At 39.3% G+C, this 17,964-nt stretch overlaps 1 protein-coding gene across 1 annotated transcript in view; it reads left to right on the forward strand.

The window, feature by feature from the left end:
• Positions 1 to 1,333: 1,333 nt before the first annotated feature.
• SPATA2L (spermatogenesis associated 2 like) overlaps positions 1,334 to 17,964 on the forward strand; it is a 36,054-nt gene continuing 19,423 nt past the window's right edge. Inside the window, exon 1 of the mRNA XM_053692127.1 lies at positions 1,334 to 1,369. The gene's annotated coding sequence lies outside the window, so the exon portion shown is untranslated. The remainder of the gene's footprint in view (positions 1,370 to 17,964) is intronic.

Genomic DNA, 17,964 nt, shown 5'->3' on the forward strand with positions numbered 1-17,964 from the left:
GCGCAGGGGGTGAAAGAACGCAGCGCGAGGACCCGGCAGCAGAGATGATCGCACGCGCAGGGGGTGAAAGAACGCAGCGCGAGGACCCGGCAGCAGAGATGATCGCACGCGCAGGGGGTGAAAGAACGCAGCGCGAGGACCCGGCAGCAGAGATGATCGCACGCGCAGGGGGTGAAAGAACGCAGCCCGGCAAGGAGAGAGAGAGAGAGAGAGAGAGAGAGAGAGAGAGAATGAATATATCACACAACACGGCCCGTGTCAACGGGCTTTAGGACTAGTATATATATATATACAGACATCCCAACCTGCAAAAACTCATTTCAGGGAGGGGGCTTCACCCGCTACTGTGCACCCCCCCCCCAGTTCTATATTGGACACCTTGAAACCCTAAATAAGATAGAGACTTATCATTAAAGTAGCTTCCCACTAAAGTCACATTAAAAAAAGGTTACTTTATTGCACAACCACATACAACAAACCTATTTTCCAGTGATCGTACGCTTGTTGAATGCTTAAATATTTTAGAATACGAAGTTTAATTATGTGCAGGAAATAAGGTAATATTTGTGTTTTGTTTTATGAAAATAAGTGGGTGCTTTTTGGTTACTGATGCATGCTTTGAGGGTTCTATAACGTCCCAGCAACTAAAGGCATTCCTTAAAGAAACACTTTTCTGGATTTCAGCCACATTGGATCATGGTACTTGTAGTTTCAGGGAGATTGCATTCCATTTGCTGACACCAGGGAGCCGCTAATACAATCAGGGAGACTCCCTGAACTTCAGGGAGAGTTGGGATGTCTGTGTATATATATATATATATATATATATATATATATATATATATATATATATATATATATATATATATATATATATATATATATATATATATATATATATATATATATATATATATATTTCAAAATCAAAATGTCCAAAAGGCTCTCTCCAGCATGTGACGTTGGTGATCCTCCTTCTACAGCTATACATAATTTTGTTTACATTATAACATTTTTTCAAACAACCTCTCCAGAACGACATTAGGCTTTCCACAAGTCAAAAATTTACTGATACCCGACACACAACTCAATCCACAACAAGCATGCGCATGACACGTCGTTTAGCAACGAACCTTGCTCTTTACATGTTCTTAAATATTTTATTCTACATAACAAGACATTTTTTTTTCTCTCAATTTCCCTTCCATAATCCTGAACCCAACCCATTGCGCCTCATGACACTTGTCTTCTGGATCTTTGCCAGTCCCCGCCTAACCTTTCCTACACACGTCAATCAACAAACCCAGTGTCCAATCAGCGCTCGCAGGCGGGAATTAAACTAGGAAGTGACAGCTTGTGCTCGCTGCAGGTGAGTGTTTGAGTGAGGGTCTTGTTGTGGGGCAGTGTTATATGAGAGGGGTAACTGTTTTATTATATGGTTGTTGTTTGTGAGTTTGGGGCAAACGATAGTGAGATCACACGGAGAGCAGTTTACTCATTAGTGTCTATGTCGGTAAATATACTAATTAAGAAATAATTGGAGTCCAATTAGTAAGCTCATATAATATGTTTGCTGGCCTTTCACTATTCCACCTGAATCAATGTGACATTTATTTAGTCATAATCTTGAGTTACGAGAGAAGTGATTTTATTAGAATCTCAAGCGAGTACAATCATTTCCTATTTCTATATTAGCCTATACAGGCGTTATATAAAGAAGTTTGCCGGTGCTTAGCCAATACGATTCATTCACAGTTTGGGGTTTATTTTAGATTTGTTGCCGAATGTTGATGACTGTGTTGTGTCTGCTTGATGAGTGTACAGAACTAATTTAATAGGTAATGACAAGTTCAAACTTAGAGGACCCAAACAATTTTATTTTGTGATTCACAAAGTGTATACAAGTATTAAAAAACAGAAAAACCTTCCAATTTACTTCTATTGTCAAATTTACTTTGTTCTGTTGATATTCTTTGTTGAGGAGTTGCAGAGTGCACGTTAATGGAACACTTTATGGCAGCAGTTTTTAAATAATTTTATTCTATACTGTATATTCGTGTTATTAGCTTTGATGCAAAACTTCTGTTATAAAGTTCCTCAGCCTACCTACCTGCCTAGCCATGTTCTTCAATAAAAGATTGAAAGTAACAAACTGTCATTTATACAGCCCCCCCGGCCCTCATGTTCTGAATAGGAATAGTACTCTTATTTCACTTTTCAAATTTTATTTTAATTTTATTAGTTATATTTTCTTTATGTCTGCGTCTATTGCATATATTTATTATGCTTGCTATGACTGTACGTTTTTTTGTTTTGATTTTTTTTCTCGTTTTCATTATTGCGCATAGGTATAATGGTTGATTTTACAAATATTGTAGTCTGTATCTTATTTTATTAGTAATTACAGTGAAATTGACATCTTTTACACCAAGAAAAAAATATTGTTTATTCTTTTTTTATAGTTGGCAAATGATTCGATTCAATCTAAAAAAAAAAAAAAAAAAACAGCACAAAGTAAATATAGTGTGCAATGCCACCCTCTACTCACACACAGCCAATCGTGTGCACGCATGGGCTGTCAATCCCAGGGGATTGAGATAGGCCACATAATAGGTGGTGAAGTTGGTTTAAGAAACAGCATCTGATGACCGCTGCTTCCTAACTCTCGGTTGCAAGTTTGCTTATATGAGCCTGTGTGACTGGACCTTTTGATAAATCTGGCCCTATGTGGTAAACAATTGCACTGTTTATTGTGCTGCATTCATTATCTGTGTGTTTACTGAAAGACAGTGGCCACCATTCATAGGATGGTGGTGTCATTCTTCTACTAGAAGTATGCAGAAAATACTGGTCCCATTAAAATGTCAAATTCTGTGCAACTGCATGCGTATACACCAATATCTTAAATGGTATAAAATTCTTGGAGAAATGAAACCCTTATATTTTATTCTTGTTTCCTATATAAAACACTTCCTTATAATACAAGACATTTTTGTCTGGTACGTTAAAAACAATAAATAATCATCTAGCTTATTACAGATTCCCAATAATACATGTACAGGATATAGTTTAAAGGGATATTAAACCCTTCAGGACTGGGAATTTCAGAGAAAAACTTGCCCAAAGTACAGGAGAATTTTTAGCATTGTTGCTATTACTCCATTTAAACAGAAATAGAGCCTTTTTTATTTACCTATAATAAAATATATATATATATATATAATTTATTTATATTTAGTAGACAACCCAAGGTATTGATCTAGTTCCATTTTGTTATATTTGATGGCACAATTTTGCAGCCAAGTGTCTCTCATATCTATATATATACTAGTCCTAAAGCCCGTTCACACGGGCCGTGTTGTGTTATATTTAATATTCTCTCTCTTTCTCTCTCTCTCTCTTTTTCTCTCTCTCTTTTTCTCTCTCTCTTTTTCTCCTCTCTCTTTTTCTCCTCTCTCTTTTTCTCCTCTCTCTTTTTCTCCTCTCTCTTTTTCTCCTCTCTCTTTTTTCTCCTCTTTTTTTCTCTTTTTTTTTTTTCTCTCTCTTTTTTTTTTTTTTTTTTTTCTCTCTCTTTTTTTTTTTTCTCTCTCTCGTCGGGTGGGTGCGCGATAGGATATATATATAAGAGTTGCACCAATACCATTTTTTTAAGACCGAGTACAAGTACCGATACTTTATTTCAAATACTCACCGATACCAATTACCGATACTTTATTATGTCATGACAGTTTACCAAGCACAATACAGACTAATGATTTAAGATCGCAAGGAGTTTCCCAGTAATCCTCTGAGAAAAATGGGCATTTGCAGTCTACTGACTCAACAGAAAATAGGGCTGGTCTTCATATTTTCCCAGGGCTTCTTTTTATTCCCAGTTCAGCCCTAGCTAAGGCTGTTCCTCAGAGTACAGTATGTTTTGGGTATAATTGTGAAAGATGAGAACTAGCAGTATAACAGGCAATCTAGCAATTAGAGTAATTTTTCAAAAGCAAGTTCTTATTAAGGAACAGAAGCATCTCTGCATGTTCAGCTATAAGTTTCTGCTATCAGTAAGGACTTTTGACGCTAAGCTGAACAGTCTTTCACTTTTCACACTACTGCATGGGTCAGAAAGATATTTTTGGGCCATTAAATCTCAGTTTATTAGCTGCCAGGTACATCAGGGGTTTGCCTGAACGAGGTACAGTGATCTCTCCCAGGTAGGCTTCCAGCTGTAAAGTAGCAGCTTTTGGAGCACTGCTCTGACGTACAATAATACAAATAACAGCAATTTGTATTGGCAGAACAGAAGTAAACCATTTTTAGTTAAGTCTCCACTCTAGCTTAAAATTAAATGGGAACATGCAGTTTGAAAAACGGGTAGGAATTGGAGGTATCTGTTTAAGTATCGGTGCATTTGCACGAGTACAAGTACTCATGCAAATACTTGGTGCAACCCTAAAAAAAAAATATATATATATATATATATATATATATATATATATATATATATATATAATTTGTAAAAGCTCTGGGATCCCCTTTGTTAAGAAAATAGCAGGCATGCATAGCTTTTGCCATTGTATTTTGGTATTTAGACGGTTTCAAATTGTAGCTGTGCACCACACTTCTAAAGTTTCTGGTGCTGAAAGGGTTAATTAGCTGACAAGGGTAATAGTATTCTAGTGTACAGATTAGACTTCTGTGAAAAGGAATCACAAACAAGGGCGTAACACTGGTGATATGTGAGATTGGTATATACTTATCAAAACATACTCACAAGTGTGGCAGCACCCAATTGTGCTTAGTGGGGCATACTGGAAACTCTGTGTCCCAGCTCATTGATCCAAAGAGCAAGGGAAATCCTCCTGACTTCTATTGCTGTGAGCTAGATAATTAAAGCTCAGACTTCCAAAAAATCTCAAAAAAACTAAATTTATGCTTACCTGATAAATTTATTTATTGACACGATGAGTCCACGGATCATCATTAAAGTGAAGGTAAATTTTACTCTATCATAAGACATAAATGTGTCTATTTTTACTATAAGAAGCTGATCGCTAACTTTATTTTTCAATTTTTAATCAATATGATTATTATATTTATATTATTATACTCCTACCGTTTCCATGTATGCTCCTCCCCACCTATATTTCCGGAGTTTCAATGCTGTGACGTATAGAGCGGTCCCACCCGCTCTATACGTATCTCCCAAGCGCGTGCACGACCTTCATTTATACTGCGCATGCGCGAATCGGCGATTCTGACAACTTTTGCGCATGCGATAGTCTAAACTTTCCTGCACCAATGCGCATGCGTAAGCAGACACTCATACAAGTCCTAATGACATGGAATACGCTTGCGCAAAACGGGAGCGCGTATCGAGTTTAAGATTGACACTCTAAATGTAACGCATGCGCAGTTTAAAAGGGAGACGGGTGACGTGGATTGACGGGCACCTAACGGCCAGAATTGCAATTGGATGTTAGGAGAACGTGATCTGGAGGTAAAAAAAAAAATAGAAAACGGGTTGAATCGGATCAGCTAAAAATCGTTATTTATTACAGTGATAACTTTTTACATCGACATTTGTGTAAAAGATGATGAATGAAACTCCTACTAATTTTGGTCAATTAATCTAATTCAGGATAAAGAAAAAGGTAACTTAACCTTCACTTTAATTACTGTTGGGAATATCACTCCTGCCCAGCAGGAGGCTGCAAAAAGCACCACAGCAAAGCTGTTAAATATCACCTCCCTTCTATCCCACTCCAGTCATTCGACCAAAGTAAAGGAGAGAAAGGAAGCAACAAGGTGCAGAGGTGTCTGAAGTTTATAAAATACTAACAACCTGTCTAAATAACAGGGCGGGCCATGGACTCATTGTGTCAAGAAGTAAATAAATTTATCAGGTAAGCATAAATTTTGTTTTCTTTCTAATGACACAATGAGTCCATGGATCATCATTAATTACTGTTGGGAATCAATACCCAAGCTAGAGTACACAGATGATAAGGGAGGGACAAGACAGGAAACCTAAACGGAAGGCACCACTGCTTGAAGAACCTTTTTCCCAAAAATGACCTCAGCCGAGGCTAAAAAGTCAAATTTACAGAAGTTTGAAAAAGAGTGAACAGAGGACCAAGTTACAGCCTTGCAAAACTGTTCCATAAAGGCTTCATTTTGAATGCCCAGGAATAGGAAACAACCCCCATAAAGAGCCGTTACTCCCTTGGGAGGCTGCTGTCCAGCAATTTTTTTATAGGCAAAGCAAATGATACTCTTCAGCCACAAAGAAAGAGAAGTAGTCATAGCTTTCTGTCCCTTAAGTTAACAGAAGACTGAAGAAAATCCTTAGTCGCCTGTAAATAGAATTTTAGTGCACGTACCACATCCAGATTGTATAGAAGCCGTTCCTCCTTAGAAGAAGGATTAGGACACATGGAAGGAACAACAATCTCCTAATTTAATGTTCCGGTCTGAAACTACTTTAGGGAGAAACCCTAATTTAGTACGTAAAACCACCCTATCCGATTAAAAAATAAGCTAAGGAGACTCATATTGTAATAACGAGAGCTTTGAAACTCTACGAGCAGATGAAATAGTGACAAGAAGCAAAACTTTCCAAGATAACTTAATAGCTAAGGAATGCATCGGCTCAAACAGAGCCCCTTGAAGAACTTTAAGAACTAAATTAAGACTCCAAGGAGGAGTAACTGGTTTGAATACAGGTCTGATCCTGACAAAACGATTGTATGTCTGGGAAGTCCGCCGGACGTTTATGTAAAAAAATAGACAAGGCAGATATTTGACCCTTTAAGGAACTTGCTGATAATCCCTTCTCCAAACCTTCTTGGAGAAAGGACAGAATTCTAGGAATCCGAACTCTACTCAAAGAGTAGCCCTTGGATTCACACCAGTATAGATATTTATCTTATGGTAAATCTTCCTAGTCACAGGTTTACGAGCCTGAATCATGGTCTCACTGACCGATTCTGAAAATCCATGCTTGGATAAAATTAAGCGTTCAATCTTGAAGCAGTCAGCTTCAGGGAAACTAAATTTGGATGAAAGAAGGGTCCTTGAAGTAGAAGGTCCTTCCTCAAAGGAAGACTCCTAGGTGGAAGAGATGACATGTCCACCAGGTCTGCATACCAAATCCTGCGAGGCCACGCCAGTGTAAGGAAATAGGTATTTTTTGTGCTATACATTCCTATTTGCACTCTGTCCCCTACTCAACAATTGCCACCACTACCTTTTGGTAGCATCTACTTTAGTATCAAGGTAATTTGTATAAAGTTCTGGGATACACTTGCTTAGATCTGTGCCATACATATACCGATTTTATCCACGTATTTGATAGTACCATCACCACCTCTGTGGTTCATCAATAGTATTATACTTAGTATAAAGTGTCACTCCTACTTGTGGTCTAACATCATATCTAACTATCTATCCTTCAAGACCTCACCTATTTGTGGCGCTCCTTTCTAATTAGTTTCTAAACCTTTATTTCAATTTGTGGGTATTTGGGGACCCACTTAGGACAGGAGCCATAGGTCTTCCACACATAGCGCTGTAAGATAACACCACATTCCTTCTAAGGAAATAGGTATGCAAGACTAAAATTCCAAGGTACCGTCAGATCGTCTATCAGTACAGCCTGAGGGTTCCTTGACCTCGACCCATACCACGGAAGCTTGGCATTCTGCCAAGAAGCCATGGGATCCAATTCCGACTGACCCCATTTGAGAATCAGGCTGGAAAACACTTCCGGATGGAGTTCCCACTCCCCTGGGTGAAAGGTCTGCTTGCTTAGGAAGTCTGCCTACCAGATGTCCACTCTTGGAACGGGGATCGCCAACAGACAGCAATTGTGGGTCTCTGCCCACTGAATGATCTTGGCTACCTCTGTCATGGCCAAGGAACTCAGAGTTTCTCCCTGACGGGTGATGTAAGCCACAGAGGTTATATTATCCGACTGGAACCTGTTAACCGGCCAGAAGCTAACTGAGGCCAGGCCAGGAGAGCATTGAAGATTGCTCTCAATTCCAGAATGTTTATAGGTAGAACAGACTTCGACCGAGTCCATGTTCCCTGAGCCTTTAGAGAGCCCCAAACTGTTCCCCATCCCAAAAGGCTGGCATCTGTTGCCACCAAAGTAGAGATCCCTTGTCTCCTGCTCCAGCTGTAATCGCGGAGACAGATCCGCATAATCTCCTTTCCACTGCCTGAGCATGATTAACTGCAGAAGTCTGAGGTGGAAACGGGCAAACGGGATGATGTCCAGTGCCGCTACCATCAGCCCAATTACCTCCATGCACTGAGCCACTGATTGGCGAGGAGAGGACTGAAGTGCTAGGCAAGAAAACCTTTGATTTCCTGACTTCTGTCAGAGAAATTTTCCTTGATGAGGAGTCTATTAGGGTTCTTAAGAAAACTACCCTTGTAGTTGGAATCCATCCGTGAGACAGCAGGAAAGATAACATTTCCGCGTGTGATCTTGCTTGTTGAAAGTAAGGCGCCTGAACTAGAATATCGTCCAGATAAGGTGACACTGCAATGCCACGGAATTAGAGCACTGCCAGCAGGGATCCCAGAACCTTTGAGAAAATTCTGGGAGCTGGGGCAAGACCGAATGGAAGAGCCACAAACTGAAAGTGTTTGTCTGGAAATGCAAACCTTAGAAACTTGTGAAGGTCCCTGTCGATGGGAACATGCAGGTATGCGTCCTTTAAATCCACCGTGCTCATAAATTGACCCTCTTGGACCAGAGAAAGAATGCAACTAATAGCTTCCATCTTAAAGTACGGTGCTCTGAGAAACTTGTTTAGATTTTTGAGATCTAAAATTGGTCTGAAGGTTCCCTCCTTCTTGGGAACCACAAACAGATTGTAATAGAATCCCAGACCTCGTTCCTGCATTGAAACAGGAAAATCACTCCCAGGTCAGAGAGGTCCCGTACACAGTGTAAGAACTCCTCTCTTTTTGTCTGTTCTACAAATAATCTTGAAAGCAGAAACCTGCTTCTGGGAGGAAAATTCTTAAACTCTAGTTTGTATCCCTGGGACACTATGTCCACTGCCCAGGGGTCTTGAACATCTCAAACCCAAGCCTGAGTGAAGAAGGAAAGCCTACCCCCCACAAGATCCGGTCCCGGATCGGGGGCAGTCCCTTCATGCAGACTTTGATTCCACAGTAGGCTTCTTGGATTGCTTTCCCTTGCTCCAAGACTGACTGGGTCTCCAGGAAGGCTTGGACTGTTCGTTTGGAAGAGGAAGCGGAAGAAATTCCCTTGAAATTTCAAAAGGAAAGAAAATTACTCTGACGTCCCTTTTGTTTGCTTCTCTTATCCTGAGGGAGAAGATGGCCCTTTCCTCCCGTAAAATCAGAGATTATTTCCGCCAAGCCTGGTTCAACAAGGTATTTCCCTTGTAAGGAATAGCTAAAAATTTAGACTTGGATGACACATCCGCAGACCATGGTTTTAACCATAAAGCTCTGCGGGCTAGAATAGCAAAACCTGAAATCTTTGCTCCCAGCTTGATAACCTGTAGGGAAGCATCAGTAATAAAAAATAATTAGCCAATTTAAGGGCTTTAATCTATCCTTGATCTCATCAAGGGGAGTGTCTGTCTTAATAGCATCAGACAACACATCAAACCAATATGCCGCCGCACTAGTGATGGTAGCAATACACACTGCAGGTTGCCATTGTAAACCCTGGTGTACATACATCTTCTAGAGTAACCCCTCTAATTTTTTTATCCATAGGATCTTTAAAGGCACAACTATCCTCTATAGGGATTGTAGTCCTCTTGACCAGAGGGGAAACTGCCCCTTCCACCTTAGGTACTGTTTGCCAAGACTCCATGATAGAGTCTGCTATGGGAAACATCTTTTATTTTTTTTAATAGAAGATTGCGAAAAAGGGATACCCAGTCTCTCCCATTCCTTAGCAATAATCTCAGAAGCTCGATCTGGTACAGGAAAAAACCTCCACCAAGGAAGGTACATCAAAATATTTGTTTAGCTTACTGGATTTCTTAGGATTAACTACGACCGTGGTGTCGCAGTCGTCCAATGTAGCTAAAACCTCCTTGAGTAACAGACGGAGGTGTTCTAGCTTAAACCTGAAAGATAAAACTTCAGTGTCAGCAAGAGGAATTACACTGTCAGAATCTGAAATTTCACCTTCAGATGCTACCGAAGTATCCTCCTCAGGCTTCTGCGATGGGGCATTCTCAATAGCAACAACTGCGTCAGAAACCTCGCTTACTGAATGTTTGTTTTTCCTCTTACGCTTTCCCTACAACATGGGACAAGCAGACAATGCTTCAAACTGCAGAAGACATGAGAGAAGCAATGTCTTGTAACGTAACCCCAGGAGAAGTTAAAGAGGAATTGCAGGGCACTGCATGTGTGGGCGGTAAACTTTCGGACGCTTGAGAAGAAAGCTGCGGCATACATTGAACATTGTCATTAGACTCCTGAACAACATCCGTCTTGGAAAATGTTGACTCAGAAAAAAGTCTATCCCTATAATTTAAAGTCCTCTCAATCCAAATAAACGTTACTGTCTCTTTAAATTTTAAACCGCAACTTTTTTTACTTAAAACTGCAGAAAGCGGTATTAAGCTAAATAAATGAAAGAAAACACATCTACACCTTAGCTGCTTTGCTGAGGTGCCTACCTGCCCTGCAACCACCAGAGTTTAGTCCCTGTTAGTAGCTAAACGATCCGGACTCCAGCAGCAGACGAGATGAGCCATTTTCCGGTCCTAGAAACGTATGCTTTGTTAGAAAACCATGCGTTTCTAGACAATCCCTTGAATTCTGTCTCCTCCACACTCGGAAGTAAGAAAGAAAGTGGCGCGCAATGCAGATTTCCGCCTCGCTTAGCTCCGCCCCTTGTGGGCGTCTCAAAATAACGATCTCCCGGTCGGCATATTGATTTATAGTTTAACTGCCGGGAGAAGTGAAACCACCAGTATATACGAGCCAAGCAGACTATTCTCAGCCCTAGTGCCTATATATCCTGCTGTCTGAGAGTCCTCTCCAGTATAGGAGAGTTTAAGTGCCCCTTCAAAATAAAGTGCTTTGACTTAAAATAGCCCAACATTTTGACTTTCTCTTGTCTTTGAATAAAGTGCCCACTTTTTCTGAGTGCTTCTTCCCCAGAAATAAATAAGTCAGCACTTACCTCACAAATTTGCCCGACAGCAAGGCAGCTCACCAGGTTTGAGAGGTCCTCTCCCTCACATAGACCTGTGAAAAAAAAAAGACTGAGTATTCCCCTCAGGCTTTCAGAGTCAGGGCAGTATAAATTATATGGGAGGTGCAGTGAGAATTATGTCCCACAAGTTCCCATTGCTCTAAAGCCACCACTGCCCTACTGAAGAGACTGATGTGGACTACAGCTACACCCTAGAACAAAGCAGCACAATCTTGTACTACTCAAAAAATAACAAACTCTTGATTGAAGAATCCTTTTCTAACACCTAACTTTACCACTTCCTTGCTCTAACACAGGCAAAGAGAATAACTGGGGTGGGATAGAAGGGAGGTGATATTTAACAGCTTTGCTGTGGTGCTCTTTGCCGCCTCCTGCTGTGCAGGAGGGATATTCCCAACAGTAATAAATGATGATCCGTGGACTCATTGTGTCATTAGAAAGAAATAAGATTTTATTATCCAAATTCGTTTAAAAAAAAAAAAGAAAAAAAAAGAGCACAACATGTACCATGTGTATATTAAAAAACAGTAGCACAACGCGTTTCTCAGCTCTCCTTGCTGTTTCCTCAGGCTTCTCTAGTGTAAAGATTACCCTCCCACCTGACACCACCTCAATTCATGGCTTGTAAGAAAGTTGTGTTAAAAACTGTAAACAGATTTTAGTTATTAAAAATGACATCCTAGTAAAAATTAAACTTTCATTATTCAGATAGGACTTTGTAATTTTAATCAACTTTCCAATTTACTTTTATCATCAAATTTGTTTGTTCTCTTGTTATTCTTAGTTGAAACTAAACCTAGGTAGGTTCATAGGCTAATTTATAAGCCCTTGAGGGCCGCCTCTTATCACAGTTTTTTTTAAATTGCTTTTCACAACAAGAGACTGTGGGCCATATTGATAACATATGTTATTTTAGAGTTAGCACAACACAATAGATTTTATATAGTCACAGTCGTGATCAGGGGGCTGTCAGAAGTTCTTAGATACAAGGTAATCACAAAGGTAAAAAGTGTATTAATATAACACTGTTGGTTATGCAAAACTGGGGAATGGGTAATAAACTGCTGTTCCTGTGATCACCTTACTAAATTGTCATCAAGGGCAGGTACATGTGAAATAGGTGCCCATACAGGCTTTTGGGGGTTACAATATAGATTAGAGAGGTGCCATTGTACAGTACAGAAATAAAAACACTTTCTTTTTTTTTGCAGGGTGTTCACTGTTAACGCAGAGATCACCTGACGACGATACAGACTAAATTTTTTTTTTTTTTTTTTTTTGAGAGGGACTTGTCTACTAGAAACTAAACTTTATCAGGGGTCTCTAGACATACCAGATTTTGTTTATCACACATATAATGACCTATTCCCAAGCAAATCCCCATGTGTTTTTGTATTTGTTTTTAAAAGATCTGCTACGTGGTACTGCTCGAGGGGTTTCAAGAACCTCCCCATCCAGCTCCCTTGCAGCTACACTAAGCTTCCCGCTTCTGCCCCCTTTGTGACGTCACCATGTACGCACAAAGCCTGGGAGTGCCGACCTCTAGGCCACCGATGTTCCCCGTCTTGCAGTGTGGGGATCACCAAAAAAATTGTTTGTTAATCGACCCCCCCCCCCCCCCCTGCATGTCGAAAAGGGCTTATTATGCGCCCAAAGGCTGGGATGTGCATGATGAGCATAGCTTTTCATGCGCATTGAAGCAGTTAAACATCTTTTCAACTTCTATTTTCTAATTTGTTTTGTTCTCTTTGTATCCTTTGTTGGAAAGCATACCTACGTAGGTTCAAGAGCTGCTGATTGGCGGCTGCACATATATGCCTCATTATCGGCTCACCTCGTGCATTGCTGTTTCTTCAAAGAGTACAAAGAGAATTAAACAAAATAGATCATAGAAGTAAATTGAATGCAATTCAAAATTGTATTATCTATCTGAATCATAAAATAAAAAAATGTGCGTTTCATGTCCCTTTAATTACCAGATTGACATAACCTTTTATTCTTGAGTTTTGTCAACCTGGAATTTCTATTGAATTTTAAAGTTATGCTGATCAACTAATTCAAAGTCTCAAAATGTACAGGTGGCCCTCGGTTTACGCCGGTTCAATTTGCGCCGTTTCAGAATAACAACTTTTTTTCCAGTCATGTGACTGCTATTGAAAAGCATTGAAAAGCAGTGCACTAATTAAAATAGCCAGTAGGTTGAGCTGTCCGCTTGTGTTGCAGCAATGTTATGCAACTTAGCAGACTGAAATTAATCTGTGTACACAGAGCAGACCAGACCTATCGAGCAACAAAATCTAGCAGCCACTTCCCTATTATCTTCCTGTCCAGCTGCTTGAGGTGAGGGTGCCTAACTGCCTATTAATCACTCCAGATTGAAATGCATAGAATAGGTGCAGGCCTAATATTATCTAACATGCTAACAATGCAGAGAACTGCAGAAAAATGCATGTAAAAAAATGTTTTTGTTCATTAAACTTAGTTTGATGATACAGTCTGTTGTGTGATTATTTAATTATGTTTATAATGCTTTTAGCATTTTAAGTCTTAATTTCAAAGCTTTAAAAATAATGTATTAGGTGTTACTTATGACAATTTTGAGAGGGGCCTGGAACCTAACTCCCTCAATTCCCATTGACTTACATTATAAACTGGCTTTCAATTTACAACGGTTTTGATTTACAACCATTCCTTCTGGAACCTAACCCCGGCGTAAACTGAGGGCTACCTGTAATTTAGTTACATTTGAGATGGGCTTAGTTTTATGTACATGGCAGATAGGTTAACTGATAGATTGTGCAGTGTTTAAAGGCCATAACTGTCTCTGACACCATGCAGGGAGAGAGATGCAGACGGAAAGTTTGGTTGGGTATCAACACAGTGTTGAACCTGGACTGTTCCTATTTAGATGAAACTAGGCTGAACATCTTCTACAAAGTGTCACCTGATGAGCTGGAGTTCCTCCTGTGTGTGTGATGACTGTTGTGTTCTTCCCTGACAGTGTTTGCCACCTTTAGCAACTAACAAGCCATTAACATTCAAAGCTAAGTATACCTAATGTATAATCATTGCTTGTTTAGCATAAGTTGTCAATAAAAGTGATCTATTTCACATATTTTCTGTGTCATCCCTTTATTCAGTACTAATTGTTACCTTAGCACTCTCCCAGGTGCAGTCAATTTCCAAGTCAATGTATATATGTGTTATTAAAACATTTTTTACTGCTTTATTGCAGCTGCTTATGCACAGTATGCTAGGGCTGTACAACTATGCCTTTCTACCTACATTTTATGCTCTTTTAAATTGTCAACAGATATATTCTTTGTTTTAGGTTTTCTAAATTGATATAGAAGCCCACTAAAATGCATAATGGTGCATTAAAGATTTGACTAGAAGCATTTTTTTGCCAACAATGATATCACTTTTCATGTCACTGGTATATAAAGCATTTATTGGATGTGAGTGCATGTGCCATACATAGTTCAAATTATCATTCTGTGCTAAACAATGATTTGAATGGAAACAATTAGCACTTTGGGATTTGTAGTTATTAGAGACCACAACGTTTGAAGTAAATCAGTAGTGTTTGAGTTATTCTTGCAATTTGTCAGTATGGTCATACCTTTTAGACAAAACTTTGGTTAAAACCACTGTATCTATCATCTTAAAACTGGCATGGCTATAGATCTATGAGCAAGTGTATTCTTAGCTTTATTTGGTTATATAAATAAAAACATGGTCTGTAGATACATAAAGCTGTTTTTATTATTTTGCTTACTTTTGCGTAGTAGAGAAAAACCCACTGAAATTGACCCGTTGATTTGTTTTCACTGCCTTTTTGTTTAAGAAAATTTTCTTCTCCAGATAGATTTTTTCAAAGGCACATGATCGCCAGAACTGATAAATATATATTGATGCATTTTAGTTTTGGATAGAATTTTTTCAATATAGTTGTATTAGAAACATTTTTTTTAGGGCTAGGGTCTGGGTATGTAGCTGCAGGGCCAGGGTCTACTTTGAAGACTGATGTGTGTTTGTGACTGACAGCGGGGCTGTAGAGCCAGGGTCTAATCTGTGACTGACAGCGAGGCTGTAGAGCCAGGGTCTAATCTGAAGACTGATGTGGGTATGTGACTGACAGCGGGGCTTTAGAGCCAGGGTCTAATCTGAAGACTGATGTGGGTATGTGACTGACAGCGGGGCTGTAGAGCCAGGGTCTAATCTGTGACTGACAGCGAGGCTGTAGAGCCAGGGTCTAATATGAAGACTGATGTGGGTATGTGACTGACAGCGGGGCTTTTAAGCCAGGGTCTAATCTGAAGACTGATGTGGGTATGTGACTGACAGCGGGGCTGTAGAGCCAGGGTCTAATCTGAAGACTTTGGTGGGTATGTGACTGACAGCGGGGCTGTAGAGCCAGGGTCTAATCTGAAGACTGATGTGGGTATGTAATTGACAGCGGGGCTGTAGAGCCAGGGTCTAATCTGAAGACTGATGTGGGTATGTGACTGACAGCGGGGCTGTAGAGCCAGGGTCTAATCTGAAGACTGATGTGGGTATGTGACTGACAGCGGGGCTGTAGAGCCAGGGTCTAATCTGAAGACTTTGGTGGGTATGTGACTGACAGCGGGGCTGTAGAGCCAGGGTCTAATCTGAAGACTTTGGTGGGTATGTGACTGACAGCGAGGCTGTAGAGCCAGGGTCTAATCTGAAGACTGATGTGGGTATGTGACTGACAGCGGGGCTGTAGAGCCAGGGTCTAATCTGAAGACTTTGGTGGGTATGTGACTGACAGCGGGGCTGTAGAGCCAGGGTCTAATCTGAAGACTGATGTGGGTATGTGACTGACAGCGGGGCTGTAGAGCCAGGGTCTAATCTGAAGACTGATGTGGGTATGTGACTGACAAAGGGACTAAAGGGCTAAGGGACTTATCCCACATGTATAACTGGCTAAAAGGTTACTCCAGTTTTCTGATGTGATGTTCATTTTATTAATTATTATTATTATTATTAATGATGATAATAATACATTAATAACACTGATAATAATTATTTGTCATGTGTTAGAGCTTATACAGAAATTTTATGTAGAATGTTCTGAGTCTGAATAACCAAAATAGTTTGACTGCAAGCGGTTAAGGACGTTTTTATGGGACAAATACGGAGTTATCCCATTACAAGACAATGTAACACACTATTTGAAGTATGTTTCCCAGATCACGCTATGGATCAGTAGAATCACAATATGAAAGGAAGATTCAAATTGTGCAAATATATTTTCCTCTGTGATAAATTATACTCTGAAATATTTAACATTTATAACTATAATATCTATCATCTAATATGATTCTGTCAACTACTCACCCTGTTATTGCATTTCATCATGTTCCTGCAGCTCTTTTCAAGTCCGTCCTCCTGTTTTATTAACTTAACGGTGTCACATACTAAAGCTCCGCCTCTTCATACTGGGTGCCGCGTTAGTTGCAAGACTGGGAGCAATAGAGCGGGAGCACTGTCCTAGCAAATAACACAATTGAGAAGCTGCTGCTTTGAAATAACAGCAGTAGGTTAGTGTTTCTACTTTTTAATACCCCTATATTAACAAGCTTCTAGGTTCGTCAGTTACCATATTACAGGTCGTTAAGGACATAAAGAACATTTCACGTTGCGCATGCTGGTGAAAGCGCACACTGTGATAAGTAATATGCATATTTTACACATTGCTATAGAACTATTAAATGAGGGGGCATGTATTTACCAGAGGGCTGTCTACAGAGTCGTTACTGCTGGAAACAAAGTTGTAAATATTATTTGGAAACAAGCTAAGTGTTTAAAAATAAGTAAGATCAAACTCATTATCATTAGTTGTACTACATAAAGCGGTGTTTTATTTTGGCGACATTAAACTAACTTTACTGTCCCTTTTAATATTGGCTTACTTTTTAGCTTGTTGTCAGTATAATCAGCTGGGTGGTGTGACCATTAAATAGGTAGGTTTTTCAATGAGACTTCACAAATTTCTATGTTAAAGTATTGACAGTAAGAAGTGAGGTTTTTAATGAGGAAGCATTTTTTTTAAATCAAAGCTTTATATATTAACAAATATTTGCATTTTAAATGTTCCTAGATTATCTAATTTTCAAAATGATTGGCTGATGACAGAGTTTAAGATCTCACTCAGATAAGGGAAAAAGCAGGACAATTCCCTGTATCAGCATTGTGTTGTCATTTAATTGATAAAGTTCTTATAATGCATTAGAATAAAGTTTTTAGAAAAATAAAATGTGTATTATGATCATCAGTTTGTTAAAGATGCATAAAAATGCTAAAAGGGAATTATTTGTGTTTGGTAATTTTTTTTTCTTCTCTGTTACTTTTATGTAATAATCTGTTTAATATTATTATTAAAATTATTTATTTGTATATCACCTAAAAATTCCATAGCAGCTGGGAGTGTTATACTCCTAGTTAGAGAGACAATAAAGTAAGAGTGAAACTTTCATGGTTCAGATAGTGTATAGTTTTATACAACTATCTAACTTCTATTATTATATTGCTTTGTTCTTTTGGTATCCTTTGTTGAAGAGTAAACCTAAGTTGGTCCAGGAGCAGTTCACTACTAGGAGCTAGCTGAACACACCAGATAAGCCAATGACAAGAGACATATATGTGTAACCATCAAGCTGGGCCTATCTAGGTATATGTTTCAACAATGAATACCAAGAGAACAAAGCAAATGTGATAATAGA

The sequence above is a fragment of the Bombina bombina genome, chromosome 1, assembly GCF_027579735.1.
Source record: "Bombina bombina isolate aBomBom1 chromosome 1, aBomBom1.pri, whole genome shotgun sequence".
Classification (NCBI taxonomy): domain Eukaryota; kingdom Metazoa; phylum Chordata; class Amphibia; order Anura; family Bombinatoridae; genus Bombina; species Bombina bombina.